This window comes from Patagioenas fasciata, chromosome W, assembly GCF_037038585.1.
Source record: "Patagioenas fasciata isolate bPatFas1 chromosome W, bPatFas1.hap1, whole genome shotgun sequence".
Lineage (NCBI taxonomy): Eukaryota > Metazoa > Chordata > Aves > Columbiformes > Columbidae > Patagioenas > Patagioenas fasciata.
The window spans coordinates 48,691,864-48,711,665 of NC_092559.1; the positions used below are offsets into that span (position 1 = coordinate 48,691,864).

General features: G+C 43.6%; 1 protein-coding gene across 4 annotated transcripts in view; it reads right to left on the minus strand.

Annotated features, from left to right (window-relative positions):
• Window positions 1-18,911, minus strand: part of LOC136114637 (polycomb group RING finger protein 3) — a 117,219-nt gene extending 98,308 nt beyond the window's left edge. For 2 of the 4 annotated variants that reach the window (XM_065860055.2, XM_071801647.1), the window contains exon 1: window positions 18,782-18,911. The gene's annotated coding sequence lies outside the window, so the exon portion shown is untranslated. Of the gene's footprint in view, window positions 1-18,663; window positions 18,743-18,781 lie in introns of those variants that run through there. The other 2 variants (XM_065860057.2, XM_065860056.2) reach the window with 2 other exon arrangements.
• Between the last annotated feature and the right edge of the window lie 891 nt (window positions 18,912-19,802).

Consider the following 19,802-nt stretch of genomic DNA (forward strand, 5'->3'; position numbering starts at 1 on the left):
GTCTGGTTGGAGGCCTGTAGTTAGTGGGGGTCCCAGGGGTCAGTACTAGGTCCAGTCCTGTTCAACCTGTTCATCAATGACCTGGATGAAGAGACTGAGTGCACCCTCAGCAAGTTTGCTGGTGATACCAAACTGGAAGGGTTAACACACCAGAAGGCTGTGCTGCCATTCAGCAAGACCTGGACAGGCTAGAGGACTGGGCAGAGAAGAATCAAATGAAATTCAACAAGGGCAAGCATAGGGTCCTGCACCTTGGGAGGAATAACCCCAAGCACCAGTACAGGTTAGGGGTTGACCTGCTGGAAAGCAGCATTGCAGAGAAGGATCTGGGAATTCTGGTCAACAACAGGTCAAACATGAGTCAACAATGTGCCCTTGTGGCCAAAAAGACCAACACTATCCCAGGGTGCATTAAGAAAAGTGTGACAAGCAGGTTAACGGAGGTTATCCTCCCCCTCTACTCTGCCCTGGTGAGGCTGCATCTGGAGTACTGCATCCAGTTCTGGGCTCCCCAGTTTAAGGACAAGGAATTACTGGAGGGAGTCCAGCAGAGAGCTACAAGGATGATCAGGGGTCTGGAGCATCTTTCTTATGAGGAGAGACTGAGAGGGGATCTTATCAATGTTTATAAATATCTCAAGGGTGGATGTCAAGAGGATGGGGCCAGATGCTTTTCAGTGGCGCCCAACAATAGGATGAGAGGCAACAGGCACAGATTAAAGCATAGGAAGTTCCATCTGAATATGAGGAGAAACTTCTTTACTTGGAGGGTGACAGAGCACTGGAACATGCTGCCCAGAGAGATTGTGGAGTCACCTTCTCTAGAGACATTCAAAACCCACCTGGATGCATTCCTGTGCAGTCTACTCTAGGTGTACCTGCTTTAATAGGTGGGTTGGACTAGATGATCTCCAGAAGTCCCTTCCAACCCTAACTATTCTTTGGTTCTGTAAAGGCACCTTATCATACATCCTTGAGATTCCTGCAGGCAAAGATCAAAGCAGTGTGGTAAACTGTATCTGCATGAATCCCTGTATAAATTTCAAAATAAGCAGGCTCATTGATCTTCACCAAGGGCTGAATTCTGCAGTGCCTGCGTCTCCACTTGTGTCACCTCTGCCAGGGAGCTTAGGTGCTGTTTCAGAGATCCCCCGGTAGTAAGGTAACAAAAATAAATTTCCTCTTTGCGTTGCATCTGTGGCCTCTGGTTGTTCCTGTAACCTGCCTGCGTTCATTCACACATTTGGCATGGTCAGCAGTCACTAAAAACAGCCTCCCCAGTCCCTGACTTTTCTTCAAACCATGGCATGTCTATGTTGGTGACTCCCTGCATTCCGGTATGGCCCAGTACGGAGCACCAGGCCCTCATGGCTGCTTTTGTGGCAAAATTGGCTCCTTCGGAGGCATGGCCTGAGATGGATGAGGGGGCAGCGATTACCCCCCAAGCAACTGAAACAGCTATGCGTGTGTTGCCGTGGAAAACGGCATTGAATCTTTCTCGCAAGTTAGCAGGAAAATTGGGATGGTTATTAGTTACTGGTCTTAGAGCTCTTGGTCATGAAGTTGTTGCATTGCAGAGTAAAATGAGAGAATTGGAATAGGAGGTTGAGATTTTACATGATGCAAAGGTGATCGCACAAGAAGTAATTACAGTTCAAGCAGAGTGCTGCTACGAGTTGCAAGATAATGTAGAGCAGTTGGTAGCGCGTATTGCTAAGGAAAAAAGGGATAAATACGGAAAAAGTTTTTTAGTTCTCAGTTTTGTGCTCTTACCACAAAATCTTGGAATCCTGAGGAATGGGATGGAAATATTTGGAGTGAATCCTCAGACTCCAATATAGAGTTTGAATTTGATCCTGACTTAAATGGCAAAGAGGTGGTGGGAGCGCAGCCCAACATACAAATGATGCGGCAGCAGGAACAAGCGGACGGGGGGCAGATCATGTGTCCTTACTCTCCGAGAGAGTTAAAGGAATTTTTAGAGATCTCTCAGCAGAAGAGTGGGGAAGGAATACTGGCATGGATTTTGCCAGTTTAGGATAGTGGAGCTGCATCTATGCATTTATTAGTGGATGAAAAAGATTTATTAAGCCCTATAGCCAATGATGATCAGATACAACGAGGATATGCCCAGCTGCAAAATGTCAGAGGTCCTGAAGAGTGAGACATTATTGCACCTATGCTATATCAATGGTTGCGTGCAACAGTTTTAAAAGTATATGCTGAACCTGATGAATTGGTGTTTTCCCTTGGAAACTGGTATACAATGGAGGTGGGTACTGATTCAGCGCGGCAGATTGGAATCGCTTATACGTGGATTACGGGATCCAATCCGGACAGGGTAGCAGTCACAAGAAGTGTTAAAATGCAGCTTTTGAGAGCAGTGCCTGCCTTGCTAAAAGCCATGATTCTGCCAGCAGTGACAAATGCTACGGGTAATATAGGTGCTCTAGCAATTACCTTGAGGGAAATTGGGCCTGTAATTTCAGAACCCTCTGTTTGGGTGGTGAATAAAGGAAAGTTGGCAAAACCAACAGGAGTTAGAGCATGGGTGATGATGAAACTAATGTGGAATGATCTTGTACAAGCTGATATCCCACAATTCGAAATAGCTGGGATCACACCCTCATTAGTGTTCTACGGATTGCAAAAGTTATTACTTATGAAAAAAGGCAGCCACTGCTAGCTCCATCGCAAACACTGTGCCCACTCCTCACCCCGCCTGCCACCTCAGTGCAAGACCAGTTTGCCTTTACCTGGCAACAAAAGCAATATACTTGCTGAGTATTGTCTCAAAGATACAAAGACAGTCCCTCCATTTGCCACCAAATGATAGTAGCTAATGTAGCACTATGGTCAGGTACTGTTACTGATTGCCATTATACTGATGATCTGTTGATTATAGCACTGTCACAACAAGAAACTGAAGCAGTTGCCAAATTTCTCAAAAGTGCATTTCCAGGACCAAGGCTGGGAAATTAATCTGACTAAAAAGCAGGGCCTTAGTACTACTATACTATTTTTAGGAATAGTTTGGAACGGAGAGATTAGAGAAATACCAGATAAGGTACAGCACACAGTCCAGCAGGTTTTTTTACCAGCCACAGTAAAACAATTACATGCCTTTTGAGGTTTTTTAGGGCATTGGAGAACTTTTATCCCTACATCTTCTGTGGAGGAGGATTCCCCTTATGAAGGGTGAATAGAAGAGCACAAAGTTGATACACTTGAGTCGCAAAAATTAGGGAAGTAGATAATATGACCTCTGCCGAGCTGCATGCTCAAGCTCCAAATGTGCATATAGCTTGTAGACATGGATCAGCTTATACCGCACACACATGGGAAATAGCTCACGATCAAACTCCTTTGTTGTTATATATTTGTAGAACATGCGCACGTCGTTGTGCTACTTGTACACATTTAAATTTATGGGCATTATGTAGGCCATGGGGAAACATAAAATGCGGGTGGTGGGTCTTGAGTGCCTGTCAGGTTGATTATATTGGCCCCCTACTCCTGTTTAGGGGGTGACAATATGTATACACTGCTGTGGATACCACATCAGAACTAACTGCAGGGGAAATGGAATTATTCACACCAATGGATCGTGAAGGGGGACTGCAGCCTATTGATCTAGATGTAAAAATCCATATAACTCCAGAGAATGTTGTATGGTTTTGTACCCTGACTTCTCCTCTTATGTTACGTCCTTTGCTAATATCCGATTTTTCAGTTCTTTTATTTCAGGTATCTTCAGTGAATACCTAAGCTTTATCTAGTGGAGACAGCATTGGAACAATGTTCTTGCTGCCATAGACCCAACATCAAATTCAAGTCCAATCTGAATAAGTGCAGGCCACAGCTTTCCAGTCTGCGTGGGCAATTATTCCCATACCAGGTTGTTAAACCCAGAGTAATACTAGCTGAAGGAGCTGGAACAACAGCATATGTATTACTTGAAGGCGACAATGTTCCTGTTGATCAATTAAGTTTTGTCCTGGTGAACTTAAATTTGTTCAGCCTCTACTGTACCCAAATCATTTTACTTTAATTTTTAGGAGAAATTAACAGCTGCACATCTCTTAACAATGTGACATGACAACCCCAACAGCTGTATTACAGAATTATACCATGCTAAAAGATATTGACATAAATGTTTCTTATTGTTGTTTTCTCTGAGGAGGTAGTGGCTGTAAATGCTGCTTTGATTTTGAAGGCAAGTGTTGCTTCAACATAGATGATGAACTAGCCAGCATGGAAGAAGACATTTCACATCTTTGGGACTAATGCAGCAACTGAAACAACCTACTGATAATGCCTGGCTGAATGATTCGTTTAATTCCTTGACAAGATGAACAGGACACCTGATTTTAAGCATTATTGTAGAAATATGTTTTTCCTTTTTCTGTATGTGTTTATTGCGTGCCCCTGTAAATTGTTCTGTGCTACACCTGACAAGCCCAAATGAACAACTCCAGCTTTGCTGGCCCCAACAGAAGCAGCCTCTTGTGTGAGGGGGTGGAACGTGTGGGAATAGCATAAGAACGGCAAGGAGGATAACTGTAAATATGATCAAGCGACTGCAGCTGGGGCGTAGAAAAACACATAAATCACAAGTAGAACCTCTGTGTTTAGATAACAGGCCTGTGAAAAAAGTCATAAAGGCACCTTATCGTACATCCTTGAGATTCCTGCAGGCAAAGATCAAAGCAATGTGGTAAACTGTGCCTGTGTGAATCCCTGTATACAGGCCAAACTGAGCAAGCTTGTTCATCTTCACCAATTCTGCAGTGCCTGTGTCTCCACTTGCATGACCTCTGCCCAGGACCTTAAGTGCTGTTTCAGAGATCCCCCAGTAGCAAGGTAACAAAAATAAATTTCCTCTTTCCATTGCATCTGTGGCCTCTGGCTGTTCCTGCAACCTGCGTGCGTTGGCTCACACAACAACGGAACAAGAGTGAGAAACAGCAAAGGGAACACCAAGGTCAGACAAGGAGGGGAAAGAGGTGCTCCATGGCACCACAGCAGATATTTGCCCCTCTACTTGGCTCTTGTGAGACCTCACCTGCAGTTCTGCATTTAGCTCTGGAGCCCTCGGTACAGGAAAGACATGGACCTGTTGGAGAGGGTCCAGAGGAGAGCCACCACAATGATCAGAGCGCTGGAACACCTCTCCTGTGAGGACAGGCTGAGAGAGTTGGGGTTGTTCAGCCTGGAGAAGGTTTCAGGGAGACCTTATTGTGGCCTTTCAGTACTTAAAAAGGGCCTATAAGAAAGATGGGGACAGACTTTTTAGCAGGGCCTCTTAGGATAAGACAAAGGGTAATGGTTTTAAACTACAGAAGGGGAGATTCAGGCTAGACATGAGGAATAAATTTTTTACAATGAGAGTGGTAAAATACTGGAACAGGTTGTCCAGAGAGGTGGTAGATGCCCCATCCCTGGAAACATTCAAGGCCAGGATGGACGGGGCTCTGAGCAACCTGATCTAGTTGAAGATGTCCCTGTTCATTGCTGGGGGGTTGGACTAGATGACCTTTGAAGGTCCCTTCCAACCCAAACTATTCTATGATTCTACGATTTGTTTTTGTTTAATTTCATGGCATTGATGATTGCCCAGTGCTCCAATCTATCTAGATCCTGCAAGGTCTCTTGTCTCTCAAGCAAGTCAACAGCGTCTCCCCATTTGGTACCATCAGCAAACTTACTAATTCTACTCCTGTGTCCAGGTCGGTGATAAAAATATTGAATGGAACCAGCCCTAGAATTGTGCCCTGAGGAACACCACTGGTGACTGCTTGCCAAACAGATGAAGCCCCATCCTCTGCAACCCTTTGAGCCCTGCCATTCAGCCAGTTCTTTGCCCACCGCACTGCGTATCTGCTCATTTCACAGTTGGACGACTTTTCCAGAAGGATGCTCTGGGGGACAGTACCAAAAGCCTTACTGAAATCCAGAAAAACTACATCCACTGCCTTCCTTTCATCTGCTAGGTGAGTGACCTTATCACAGAAATATATTAAATTAGTTAGACAGGACTTTCTTTTCGTGAACCCATGTTGACTGTGCCTGATGATTTCACTCTTCTTTAAATGCCTTTCAATAGAACCCAGTACAACCTTCGCTATAATTTCTCCAGGAACTGAGGTTAGACTAACTGGTCTGTAGTTTCCTGGGTCTTCCCTCACGCCCTTCTTCTGAAGTGAAATAACATTGGCTAGCTTCCAGTCAGTGATTACCTCCCCAGACTCCCAAGACCTTTGGAAGATGATCGAGAGGGGTCCTGCTGTAACATCCGCTAGCTCCTTCAGTACTCTGGGATGAATCCCATCAGGCCCCATGGACCTATGAACACTCAGCTGATACATATGGTCCCTTACAATTTCAGTGTCCACAAATGGAAAGTCACTGTTCCCGCACTCATGGTCCTTCAACTTAAAGGACTGGGCAGCCTAAAGACTATCAGAATTATTAATGACTGAGGAAATGAGAAAAAAAAAAAAAAAGGCACATTGAATGCCTCCACTTTTTCTTCATACCTATTTGTCAGGTGACCATCTTCAACAACAAGTATCAGTCCAATGTTTTCTTTAGACCACCTATTGCCATTAATGTAACTTAAGAAGTCTCTCGTCGGCCACAACACTGGCCAGTTTTGACTTCAGTTCAGCTTTGGCCTTTTGTGCCTTCTCCCTGCACATGTGGGCTACAACTCTTCCTGCGAAGCCTGACCTTACTTCCAGAGATCATTCAATTTATTTTTCCTCTTGAGTTCCACAAGGAGTTCTCTGTTCAGCTAAGGTGGTTCTTAAAAACTGACCAGCACTTGTGGACTCCTAAGCCCTCAAAGGCAGATTCCCAGGAGACTCTCCTAGAGTAGTTCCCTAAGTAGCCTAAAGTTTGCTCTGATGAAGTCCAGGGTAGCAACTTTGTTGACCTTTTTTCCCCTCACTACACAAAAAGTTTTAAACGGAACTATTCTGTGACCACTGTGGCCAAGACAGCCACCTACCATCACATCTCCCACAAGTCCTTCTCTGTTCACAAATAACAAGTCTAGGAGGGCACCTTTCCTAGTTGGCTCACTGAGTGCTCGTGACAAGAAGTTATCTCCCACAGACTTCAAGAATTTCCCAAACCTACTTGTCACAGCAGTATGGTATTCCCAGTTGATGTCTAGGAAGTTGGACTCTCCCATAAGGGCAAGAGCTACCGATCCAGAGATTTCTCCTAATTGCTTATAAAGCAATTCATCAGTGCTGTCATCTGCTACAACACCTGCTTTGTTTTCCATCTTCTTAATCCTTACTCAGAGGCTCTCAACCACATCATCACTAACTGTAAGGGCTGTACAATCCAAACCTCTTCCTTACATACAGTGCAACTCCTCTGCCTCACCTGCCTTGCCTATCCTTCCTGAACAGCCTATAGCCCTCCATACCAGCACTCCAGTTGTGGGACTCATTCCACCAAGTCTCATGAATACCAATGACATCATAGCTCTAGGAACTGATCAACGCCTTCCAGTTCATCCTGTTTCTTTCTCATGCCATGTGTGTTGGTGTACAAGCATTTCAGATGGGCTCCTAAGCCCTCAGTGCTCCCTGGAGCAGTGTAAACGCTCCCATTAGCACTGCCACCCTCAGGCGATGCCATGCCAACACTTGGCTTACTTTCATCTCTCCTGTTGGTATCCCCTTTGCCCCATCGATTCTAGTTAAAAGCCCTCTCAGTCAGTCCCACCAGCTTATGAGCAAAGAAGTTTTTCCCCTCATTGGGACAGGGGGATCCCGTCAAGCCCCAGCATATCTTGTGCCTCGAAGACTCACTCTTCCATGGTTATAGAAACCAAAGTTCTGGCAGAAGCACCAGTCCTGGAGCCAGGTATTGGTGTCTTGGGCATGCTTACTTCTGAAGTCTCTCCCCATTATTGGGAGGACTGAGGAAAACACTGCCTGTGCTCTCAAATCTTTTGTCATTCTTCTCAGGGCCCCGAAATCTCTTTTGATCAACCTTGGACTTCTTGTTGCAACATCATTAGTACCTGCATGAAAGAGCCAGAGTGGGTAACAGTACAAAGGCTGTACTAAGCTCATCAGTTGATGGCAACATCCTTGATTCAGGCCCCAGGGATGTAGCAAACTTCCCTGAAAATAAAGTCTGGTCTGCAAATGGGTGCCTCCATTCTACTCAGGAGAGAGCCACCCATGACTATAACTCATCGTTGTTTCTTCACGGCGCTGGTCTTAATGTAGGTCATGTTGCAAGGGGTTGGTTGATCTGACCTTGGTGATGATGCTTGCACAGGTTCCTCCTATCTCATTATGCGCTTCGTCTACCATACCCAGAGCCTTGTACCTATTCTGGAAAGGTAACTGAAAGGGTAAGTGTCGAGATTGCAGAGTGACAATCAAACCCTGGCAGATGTACTGTTAACCTCCTCTTCCCCCCCACTTCCCCCTTTTGCCCCTCCCTCTCCCCCCTTCCCACTAAGGACAAGCGATCAGGAGAAAAAGAAGGACAGAGAGAAGAGAGTTGGAAAAATTAAAGATGTTTTACTAATGCTACTAATAAGAATAGAGAAAATAATACAAAATATACAAAACCAATCTTGTAAGTCTCAGCAACTGCAGAGCCAGCACCCAAAGTCCTGGATTAGACTCTGCAGCCAACCGGAGTTGGATTCAGTCTCTTACTAGGCCTCAGTTCACAAGGACGACTAGCAAGGTCCTCTCCTAATGTCGGTCATAAGCAGAAGGGAAAAAGAAGGAAGAGGGACAAGACCCTCATGATCTCCCACTTTTATATGAACTATTCACGTTGGTCAGTTTCTTGGTCACCTGTTTCTCGTTGCCCCTCTGGCGAGATGTCCATCCATGCTTATCAATAACTTCACATTCCATTGCTATGTTTACCAAAACATGTGTCTGGTTCTCCAGGAAAATGCAGCTAATACAAAGGCTTTAGCTGACAGGCAAATTCACTAAAAGAGAAACTTGTTTTTTAACAAAACCAGGACAGTAAGGAAGGATTCCTCTTGCAGCTCCATGCTGTAACCTGCTTTCACTCCTCCCTATCTCTCGTAATGCTGCCTTCCTCCTGGCACAAAACAGATCCTGGACCTACCTCTTGTAGCAGCCATGCCAAGTTGGCATGCATGTACCAGAGATGGCAGAGCACAGCTCCACTAGTTAATCTCCCTCTCAGGCTTTCAGATGCTCTTCAGTCCACCCACCTGCTCCTGACGCTCAGCCACCAGGCAGAGTAGTTCATCTACCTGGTCACTCTTCTCACAGACTTGCTTGCTATCAACCTCCATCTCCAGGAATATACTCACACCCACCCCCCCCCTCCCCGCAGTCTGAAGCCTGGGCGGTCACATGCTCTGACAGGAGCTCTGTCTGTGTGGCTGCATTGGTTCTATCAGGTGCTAAAAGCTCAGGAGAAGCAAAGGACACCACTTTTTGCTGGGTGGCCACCATGCTGCCACACACCTGCCCACTGCCATGTGCCTGCCCACTGTGCTAGGTCCCCTGTTGTAGGATACAGTGAAATGTTTTTCATGCATTCTGAGCTGTGTTGAACACCTCCACCTGGTCTCCCTTTCTGAACAGAGGTGCAGATTCTCTCATTTTAAATATGCCCCCATATACATTTTTCCAAAACCTCACAGAGTTTAAAGAGTTCACATCCACAGGCCTGGGTCTGACACTTCTGTGAAAGCTATGGCTATAGCTCTTTATAAACTCAGACAACACATGAATGTAGTCAAGTATCACGTGCTGTAAAATATCTTCATTTTGAGCATCCTCTTTAAACCCTCTATAAACAGAGGTTATTACTTTTGAGAAGCAAAAAGTTGAACTGAAGACGGAACAAGAGATTGAAATTGTGGAGGGGAGGACTCAGATCAAAGTCGGGTGATAAAAAAGAATGAGATAAAACAGAATGCTATTATTTTTGCAAATCTGGGACACTTACCCCCTAAGGCAGCAACCATTCGCAATGACTAAAGGAGGAAAACTCAATACTTTGGAAAATCAGAAGGGCTGAAAATGTTTTGTACGTGGGAAAACTTGTAGGAGGTTGTGATGTCAAGTTTACCCTATCCCTTCTAAATTCTACCAAAAATATATCTAAGACTGAAGACAGAGTTGTAATAAATGGGGTAGTAGGGGGAAGGAGAGATAATTCTGAATAAACTACTACTTGTGACAAAAGGAATTAAAAGTGTATGGGGAATGTTTGTATTAGTGGAAGATTCCATTTATTAGAGAGAAATCTTCATTAGAGAGAGATTTTATCTTTAAACTCTCTGTAAACAGAGGTTATTACTTCATTATAACTAATAAAGCAGTAAACATCATACTGCTTTAAGTGCTTGTTTAAAAGCTTGCTTAGAAATTTCTTTCTTCATTCTCTCTGTAACTTCTGAGACATGGGCCCCCTACTAAGAATGGTTTTTAAATCCCCAGCTATTTCAGAACCCATTTTGCCTTTTACACCAATGGCCCAGGCATAGTTTGATCATGTGTCTACCAAACACTGTTAAGAAGTACTTAACACCATTGCTTTCTTTGGAAAACTGTTACCTGTCCACCAAGTCAGCCTACCACAGAACATCAACCTCTGCGACATTCACCTTGTTCCTTCTAAAACCTCCAGAACACTATATATGTCTTCTAATACAATTTGTATCAGTAGACATGCCTATGCCACATCTACCGACACACCATCACTACACACACATGCAAAATAAAACAATGAACAATGAATTTAACCCATGCACAGAGAAATTTTATTAACAGGGCATGAGGGGTGTCAATCACCAGTCAGGCTTCTCCAGCCTCTTTCTTTTTTCCCCCTTGAACGCTGCTCTCCTTTCTTTGACTGCTGCAGGCCTGAGCAGGAATGCCAGCAGTTCACAGTACATTTCTGTCTTCTCCCTCCTCACTCAGTTGGAGCTTTTCCCATTGTCCTATGATGTTATCAATGACCAAGGGAGGAGAAAACACATATAGCACAAGCAGTCTTACAGGTAGCTGTAAACTCTCTCTGGTGGGTTGACCTTGGCTGTTCACCAGGTGCGTACCAAGCTGCTCTATCACTTCCCTCCACCAATAGGACAGGGGGAGAAAGTATGACAAAAGGCTCACAGGTCGAGATAAGGAGGAGATCACTTACCAATTACTGTCACGGGCAAAACACACACGAATTGGGGACATTAATTTAATTTATTGCCAATTTATTGTAACAAAGTAGGACAGTGAGAATCATAGAATCATTTTGGTTGGAAGAGACCCTCAAGGGTCATAGACTCCAACAATTAACCTAACTCTGGCACTAAACCATGTCCCTAAGAACCTCATCTATGCATCTTTTAAAAACTTCCAGGTATGGTGACTCCACCACTTCCCTGGGCAGCCTGTTCCAATGCCCGAAAACCTTCCCGTGAAGAAACTTTCCCTAATATCTAACCTAAACCTCCCCAGCACAATTTGAGGCCATTTCCTCTCATCCTATCACTTGCTACTTGGGAGGAGAGACCAACACTCACCTTGCTACAACCTCCTTTCAGGTAGCTGTAGAGAGCAATAAGTTCTCCCTTCAGTCTCCTTTCCTCCATACTAAACAACCCCAAATCCCTCAGCCACTCCTCATAGGACTTGTTCTCTAGACCTTTCACCAGCCTCGATGCTCTTCTTTGGACACACTCCAGCACCTCAACGTCTTTTTTGTAGTGAGTGGCCCAAAACTGAAAACAGTATTTGTGGTACAGCCTCACCAGTGATGAGTACAAGGGGATGATCACTTCACTAGTCCTGCTAGCCACACTATTCTCAATAAAAACCAGGATGCTGTTGGCCTTTTTGGCCACCTGGACACACTGCCAGCTCACGTTCAGCCAGCTGTTGACCAATACCCCCAGTTCCTTTTCCACCAGGCAGGTTTTCAGACACTCTTCCCCAAGCTTGTAGTGTTGCATGGGTTTGTTGTGACCCAAGTGCAGGACCCAGCACTTGGCCTTGGTGAGCCTCATACAATTGGCCTCAGCCCAATAATCCAGCCAGTCCAGATCCCTCTGTAGAGCCCTCCTACCCTCCAGCAGATCAACACTCCCATCCAACTTGGTGCTGTCTGCAAACACACTGAGGGTGCACTTGATCCCCTCGCCCAGACAGTTGATAAAGATATTAAACAGAACTAGCAGTGTATTAGTATTTTGTTATTTTATTGAACTGTGTTTATCTAAATCCAAGTTTCTCCCTTCCCTTTTGATTCTCTCCCCTATTTGGGGAGGGGGGAAGTGGGATAGCAAGCAGTTATCATAGTTGTATTGCTAGCTCAGGTTAAACCACGACAGGGACACACACTGAAGCAGTCTGTTCCTGAAGGACCGTGCCCCATGGAAAGGGATGGAAAGGGCCCATGCTGGAACAGTTCTTGGACTGTATTCCTTGAGAGGGGCCCCATACTGGAGAAAGGGAACAGTGCAAGGAGGAAGGAGCAGCAGAGATGAAGCTTTACAAATTGAACACAACCCCTACCCTACCATGAAGAGTCAAGAGTGGAGGTAAACCTGAGAAGAAAGGGGGGGGAGGGGAATGTTGGTTTTAGTTTTGTTTCTCACTATCCTACTCTGTTATTAATTGCCAGTGAATTAATCGTCCCCAAGTCTGTTTTGCCTGTGATGGTAATTAGGGAGTGATCTTCCAGTCCTTATCCTGACCAATGAGCTTTTAATCTTATTTTCTTCCCCTCTCCTGCTGAGGAAGAGTGAGAGAACAGCTTGATGAGCAACTGGCAGCCAGCCAAGTTTAACCCACCATAGTCATATACCTAATTCAGTAAAGAAATCATCCACACTTATTGCTTCCAAAACAACTTAAATATTTTAGCTTTACACCAGATGGGTATTATTTGCAATCTATACTTGAACCACTCAGTTCCCTAATGAACACAGTAAAACTTTTCCTCTCAAGTGCAGGATCTCAGGGGGTGGGGCAACATGCACACAGCAGCAGGCACCTGCATTTGGGGACAACATGTTCTAGGATTGGGGAGTACTTATCACGTTTAGCAAGTGGCAAGGTTATATTTGCCTGCCCTCTTCCCCCCCCCAAAAAAAAAAAAAAATTATGCTTTAAAAACTGCATACAAAAAAAAAAAAAAAATAATCAGAGATTAACCAGCCAGTACAGTGCTGAAACAAGAAGGGCTAATGTAATTACTGGCTGTATAAGTCAGGGGAATAACAAGTCAAGAGAGATATTTCATTGGTGCAGACAGAATCAGATAGATACCATATACAGCTCTGGAATCAACCCACAAACAAAAAACCCACAAACAAAAAACCATCACACACACCACACAACAAATAAACAAAAAAATTCAAAATAAAATTCAGAGACTCAAAATTACTCGGAGAGTAAATAATAACTGGGAGGTCAACTGTGGTGTGTCAGCACCTTCACAAAGTGGAAACAAAGTATTAAAAGGCTCTAGCTAAAGGCATAACAGGATTTAGGGATTGGAATCAGATGCCCATTTGCATTAGAAAATAGGTATATGCTTTCAGCAGTTAGCATGATTAACCATTTGAACAAGCAAACAAAAACCCTGTAGATCCCGCATCCTTAGAATCCTCAAATCAAGACTGGATTCCTTGTGTCTAAGACAGTTCACTTTTTAGTCCAAAGCAGTTATGTTCAATGCAAGGGCAACTGTGTGGAAGTTAATGGTTTGAAACACAGGCAGTCATACAAAAACCAACCAACCAACCAACCAAACAAAAAACACACACCACAACCAAACGACCACACACACACAACATATAAAACAAAACAAAGAAAAATCTCAGTCCCTTCTGGCCCTAAACTCTGGGAATACAATCATTACACCCCAAAAATGAACAGTTGTAGTTAGCCAGTTGGCTCATACTTTTTATCTTGTTCTTTCAGGTTCTTTTTTTTTTTTTTTAATTATTAAAGTGTTTTTATCTCAACCCAAAAGTTTCTCACTTTTACCCTTCCAATTCTCCCCCATCCCCCCTGGCAGGGGGAGAGAGAGGAGAGAGTAAGTGAGCAGCTGCATGGTACTTAGTTGCTGGCTGGAGTTAAACCACAGCAATACATAAGGGTGGGAAAAAAAAAAAAATCTCAGTTTAATTTAAAACTAAATAATTGTTCACAAGTCAATAGTTAAATCTTTGTTCCGGTAACCTAAAAAAAAGTTGCTCTTAAGCACATACTGTACAGTGCCCATTCCCCAACACACACATAAATGTTTCCCACCACACTATGCTAATCACAAAGCAAATACACCCTCAGTTTCACCTAATAATGGTAGTTAGTACCACTAAAATAAGAGTTTTTACACATTGTCAGTTTTAATGTTAGTGTCAGTCACAAGGTTAAAACATAAAATGGTTAACAGCAACCCAAACATACAAGGATATCATTAATTCCCTTCCCATTGCTTTGGACAAACTCAACCATTTTTTCATCTATAAGTAAGTCTTGAGCTCACCATACTGTCTCACACACTTATTTAGGTCCCCTATCTACCTTTATTCAGCCATCAACTTATTGTTGTTATTATTATTTTAAAGAAAACACATAAGAATTCCATTTCTTTATCCCTCTGCAAAACATAGTACAAATAATTCACAACTATGAGGAATGACAGGTTGATTGCAAATAGCTGGGGGGGTGGGTTGGGGGCAGGGTTTTGCTTGGGGTTTTTTTTATTGTTGGTGTTCACAATTGTCTTTTTGTCTTTTCAGTTTGACTTTTCTTTTTTAAAGAACCCCCTAATGATAACATGAGTCCTAAGCCACTCTCCATCATCTTTGAAAGGTCAGGGAGAACAGGAGAGGTGCCCTGAGGACTGGAAGAAAAACAGTGTCACGCCAGTCTTCAAAAAGGGCAAGAAGGAGGATCCAGGAAAGCACAGGCCAGTCAGCCTCACCTCCATCCCTGGAAACAACTCATTCTAGATGTCATCCCTAAGCATGTGGAAGAAAATAAGGTTATCAGGAGTAGTCAACATGGAATCACCAAGGGGAAAGCATGTTTGACCAACCTGATAGCCTTCTGTGACAACATGACTGGCTGGGTAGACGGGGGGAGAGCAGTGGATATTGCCTACCTTGAGTTCAGCAAGGCTTCTGACACTGTCTCCCATAACATCCTCATAGGTAAGCTCAGGAAGTGTGGGTTAGATTAGTGGACAGTGAGATGGATTTAGAACTGGCTGAATGGCATAGCTCAAAGGGTTGAGATCAGCAGTGCAGAGTCCACTTGGAGGCCTGTAGTTAGCAGCATTCCCCAGGGGTCAGTACTGGGTCCAGCCTTGTTCAACCTATTCATCAGTGATCTGGATGAAGGGACAGAGTGTACTCTCAGCAAGTTTGCTGATGATGCAAAACTGGGAGGAGTGGCTGATATACTAGAAGGCTGTGCTGCCATTCAGGAAGACCTGGACAGGCTAGAGAAATGGGTAGAGAAGAACCTAATGAAGTTCAAAAAAAGGCAAGCATAGGGTCCTGCATCTAGGGAGGAATAACCCCATGTATCAGTACAGGTTAGGGGTTGACCTGCTGGAAAGCAGTTCTGCAGAGAAGAACCTGGGAGTCCTGGTAGACAAGTTAACCACAAGCCAGCAACGTGCCCTTGTGGCTAAGAAGGCCAATGGTATCCTGGGGTGCATTAGGAAGAGTGTGACCAGCAGGTCAAGGGAGGTTATCCTCCCCCTCTACTCTGCCCTGGTGAGGCCACATTTGGAGTACTGTGCCCAGTTCTGGGCTCCCCAGTTCAAGAAAGACAAGGAAATACTAGGGAGAGTCCAACAGAGAGCTACAAAGATGATTACTGGTCTTGAACCATCTTTCTTACAAGGAAAGGCTGAGAGAGCTGGGTCTTTTTAGCCTGGAGAAGACTCAGAGGGGATCTTATCAGTGCTTATAAATATCTCAAGGGTAGGTTTCAAGAGGATGGGGCCAGACTCTTTTCAGTGGTGCCCAACAACAGGATAAGGGGCAACGGGCACAAATTGAAACACAGGAGGTTCCATCTGAATATGAGGAGAAACTTCTTTACTTTGAGGGTGAGGCTGTGGAGATCCTTAAAAAAAAACAAACAAACAAACAAACAAAAAAAAAACACCACACCCACACATCTGGACGCATTCCTGTGCAACCTGCTCTACGTGTACCTGCTTTAACAGGGGGTTTGGACTAGATGATCTCCAGAGGTCCCTTCCAACCCCAAACATTCTGTGATATTAATTGTTATTTAACTATGCCTTTCTAAATGAAGTAAGCTACTCATAGCAAATTCACTTTTTTTAACTAGCCTCTCTATACCTGGAGACAACATCTGAGAATTACATTTGCTGCTATAAAGAATAATCTCTAAAAAGAATTTGCCTCGAGTGCTTCAAAAGGAAAGTGCAATTTAATAAGTTCTTCCTATACAATGTAGGTTTAAAAAAATAAATCAAGTTCTCTGAAGTAGACATATGTATTCCTACAGACTCTTAAACTCTATGAAAAGAGACATGTTAAGAGTTTGAATGATAACAAAGCTAAAAACAAGAAACAGAAACCTGATTTGAAGAACAGCAAGTTTTTCCTCAGCTTTTCAAAACAGGCTACAGTAAGAACTGCTGCATACAGTATCTGTTTCAATCAACAATAAAACACAATGGTACATATCACAAAGGCTGGTTTTAATGTGATGCAACCCCACCCTCTCCACCCTTTGATTGCATTTACTTCATTCAGCATAGCAAGTACATTTATAACAAAGTCTGTGACCCTTGACTTTCACCTTCCCAAAATCTGTGTTTTATTAAAATTATTAATTTGCCCTAAAGACAGGACTCCAACACAAGTCCTGTACCAAGTAACAGATTCAGGAATTGGGCAGCATCTTTCTAGCTGTTATTTCAATCAGACATTCTAATCTGACATTCAGTTTTCTCTGCCCTCCCTTCAAACCTGATAGAGTACTTAACAGAGCACAAGGGGGTAGTTTGAACTGTTACTCAACTCTTTTTACCAGTAATATGAAAAATGAAACAGTTTAAACCATGGGACATTCAAGAATATCAACATACTGAAATCCATTGCATCACCAAATACTGCTGATAAAGGCTTCCATTTAGTATCTCTTTGTCAAACTAGATACCAGTCAGATCACTATCCCAATAGAAAAGGATGAAGTTATATATACACATATAAACAAAGGGGAATATTCCACACTCACATTCTTGCAAGATCTCATTACATTTGAAGCATTTTTCAAAACATGCAGCCACTTTACAGATCATATCTAGCTTAGTTTCCATGCAAATATTTTTAATGTATTCCTGAAGCATCCAACATTTTGGTCTAATATTACTTTAGTCCAGAACGATCCTTATGCACATGAGATTTCAAAGTTGGAATGAATGTTGTGTTTAAATAGCATCTGATTTTTAATTTTAACCTTCTCATCCACAACTTTTATTTTAAGAAACATCAGTAGACAATTATGTAGGACTCCTGAAAAATACCAAAACAAAACACTTCTAAAGGAACATTCTAGAGCACACATGGGTAATCAGACTTCCTAGATCTAGGTTTCTCAGTCACCCATATTTCACATCCAGAGGGAAGGGAAAAAAAAAAAAAAAAAAAAAAAAAAAAGAGACTAAACTGATTTGAAACTACGCATTCAGAGTTATGGAGTATATACAACATTTCCCAAAACAAACAAACAAAAAAAAATATGAACTGGCAAAGAACATCCAAATATTATACAACCATAGTATTCAAGGACTAAGTCTCTTACAGTTTCTTCATAGAATACTCTGAAGTGAAATCAATTACTTTGCAAAAATAGACCGACTGGCACCACATTATTCCATAGCACCACAACTCACTGACAAATTCAACATTTGCAGGAAGCAAACAGAACTTGGTAGTAGAACAAATACTCAGGGGATGGAAGCAAATGCAAACCACAAATATTCCTTTTTTAATCTACTAGTGCTACTTCAATTCCTGCTTCTCACAGGACTTGAAAACTTAAACCATACGCAGCATCAAACCCCCACATCTGCAAAACTGAAGTCATTTAGCGAGGAATACACCCACTCCATTCTGACTAGAGACAGATTCCCTCCCCCTCCCAACAGTAGGGATTTAATCAGTGCAAAACTCTTAATAGGGATGGAGGGAGCTCTCTGAACGCGACTTAGCTCTCATCCAGACCCCACCACCACCACCTCTCCACAAACGTTCTTTATCACCCTGCTGAGCTACACACTTAAGCCAACCCACAATAATGCAAGGCCTCCATACAAACCTGAGGACAAGAGTCTGTTAGCAGGATGCAGGGGCATACTAACCAGGCATCCGGAAAGAAAGAAGCATTACCACTCCTCCAGAAACCAGGAAGCTTAATAATTTGAATAGGAAAGGGAGGGGTGAAAACAGAAGGGGAGAGGGGAAAGGTAGGGGGAGAAAAAGTTAGTGGGCTTTTTTAAAGGAAAAGACACCTTTCCCCTTGGTAGGCAAAAGCTACCCTTAAGCACGAAAAAAGAAGGGGGTTTAAGGAAAGTTAAAAAAAAAAAAACCACACAACACACTATCTATTAAAATACCATCGAACCCACCGAGACAATAACTTGCATTTTCAGTATCACAAAAAGTTCAAGCACAGCCTGACCACACCCGACCCAGTGTCACGTCCCGTCCGTCCCATCCCCCAGCACCGGAGGGCGGCAGACTGACCTGTCAACAAATGGCAGCGACGGCAACAGAAGATGAACAACGCTGTGCCCAGCTGCTAAGAGAAGGGGGAGGAGCAGAAATCTTCTTTCTTCAGAGGGTTGATTCCCGTTCCCTTTTCCTTCCAGTTCCCCTTTTTTTTTTTTTTTCCTACCCCTGTCAAATAAGAGAAAAAAAAAAAAAAAAGAAAAAAAATACTGTCTTTCCTTCTTCTTCCTCCTCCCTTCCCCCCAATTTTCCGAGTCTGAGTTTAAAACAAAGAGACGGAAATAGCCGAGTGCAGACCGAATGAAGCCGAGCGTGTCATGCAAATAGCGCATGCGCACTGTGTGTACACATGCGCTCATTATATCCTTGCTACTGTCGAGATACGGGATTGGTTTCGCGTTATCCATTCTTCCTATCCCACTCCTTTATGCGTGTGCTGAAAGAGGAGCAGTGTCTTTCCAGTTCCCCCTTAAGCTCGGGATAGAAGAGACCTCTCTGCTGTACTCTGCGTTTCTCCCTAGGGTGGCCCCTGTGGGATTCCCAGCCCAGTATTGCTCCCTCGTGCATGCACACACTTTTTTCAGGTAGCATCCTTGTATGCTATCTTTTTGTCAAGATGAGGGTGACTGGGTGCAGGGTGAATTTACCCAGAAATAGCCCTTGTGCAATACATGGTTTTCCCCTGCCCAATTTAGTCGTCTTGTCACACAGGGACAGGCACCCCTGGCACTGCTTTCCCCAAACCTGTATCTTCTCCACATGCAAAGACAAGCACCCCAGAACAATCTTTCCCAAACGGGCACATTTCCGCATACAGGGACACTCATCACTGCCACAAATTATGTGATAAACAGGGACAGACATTTTATGCATGACTCTTCTAACATCTCCCTCTCATACTGGGAGGACAAATACTGTTGCAACATACAAGGAAAGATCTTACTGCCACAGCCTACCAACACCCTTATTTACACAGGAATAAACCCTGCACAACCCATCAACAGCTTTTCTCCACCAACAACCTCCACACAAAGGA